This window comes from Mytilus galloprovincialis, chromosome 9 (assembly GCF_965363235.1).
Source record: "Mytilus galloprovincialis chromosome 9, xbMytGall1.hap1.1, whole genome shotgun sequence".
Classification (NCBI taxonomy): Eukaryota; Metazoa; Mollusca; class Bivalvia; order Mytilida; family Mytilidae; genus Mytilus; species Mytilus galloprovincialis.
This window is the reverse complement of record NC_134846.1, coordinates 20,272,136-20,273,249: the sequence shown is the minus strand read 5'-3', so window position 1 is coordinate 20,273,249 and position 1,114 is coordinate 20,272,136.

The following is a 1,114-nucleotide window of genomic DNA, read 5'->3' as shown; positions in this document are numbered from 1 at the left end:
ATTTTTATACGACCGCAAAAATTTTAATTTTTTGGTCGTATATTGCTATCACGTTGGCGTCGTCGTCTTCGTCGTCGTCCGAATACTTTTAGTTTTCGCACTCTAACTTTAGTAAAAGTGAATAGAAATCAATGAAATTTTAACACAAGGTTTATGACCACAAAAGGAAGGTTGGGATTGATTTTGGGAGTTTTGGTCCCAATATTTTAGGAATTAGGGGCCAAAAAGGGCCCAAATAAGCATTTTCTTGGTTTTCGCACTAAAACTGTAGTTTAAGTGAATAGAAATCTATGAAATTTTGACACAAGGTTTATGACCACAAAAGGAAGGTTGGGATTGATTTTGGGAGTTTTGGTTCCAACAGTTTAGGAATTAAGGGCCAAAAAAGGGCCCAAATAAGCATTATTCTTGGTTTTCGCACCATAACTTTAGAATAAGTAAATAGAAATCTATGAAATTTAAACACAAGGTTTATGACCATAAAAGGAAGGTTGGGTTTGATTTTGGGAGTTTTGGTCCTAACAGTTTAGGAATAAGGGGCCCAAAGGGTCATAAATTGAACTTTGTGTGATTTCATCAAAAATTGAATAATTGGGGTTCTTTGATATGCCGAATCTTACTATGTATGTAGATTCTTAATTTTTGGTCCCGTTTTCAAATTGGTCTACATTAAGGTCCAAAGGGTCCAAAATTAAACTTAGTTTGATTTTAACCAAAATTGAATCCTTGGGGTTCTTTGATATGCTGAATTTAAAAATGTACTTAGATTTTTAATTATTGGCCTAGTTTTCAAGTTGGTCCAAATGGGGGTCCAAAATTAAACTTTGTTTGATTTCATCAAAAATTGAATAAATAGGTTCTTTGATATGCCAAATCTAACTGTGTATGTAGATTCTTAATTTTTGGTCCAGTTTTCAAATTGGTCTACATTAAGGTCCAAAGGGTCCAAAATTAAACTAAGTTTGATTTTAACAAAAAATAAATTCTTGGGCTTATTTGATATGCTTTATCTAAATATGTACTTTGATTTTTGATTATGGGCCCAGTTTTCAAGTTGGTCCAAATCAGGATTCCATATCAAGTATTGTGCAATAGCAAGAAATTTTCAATTGCA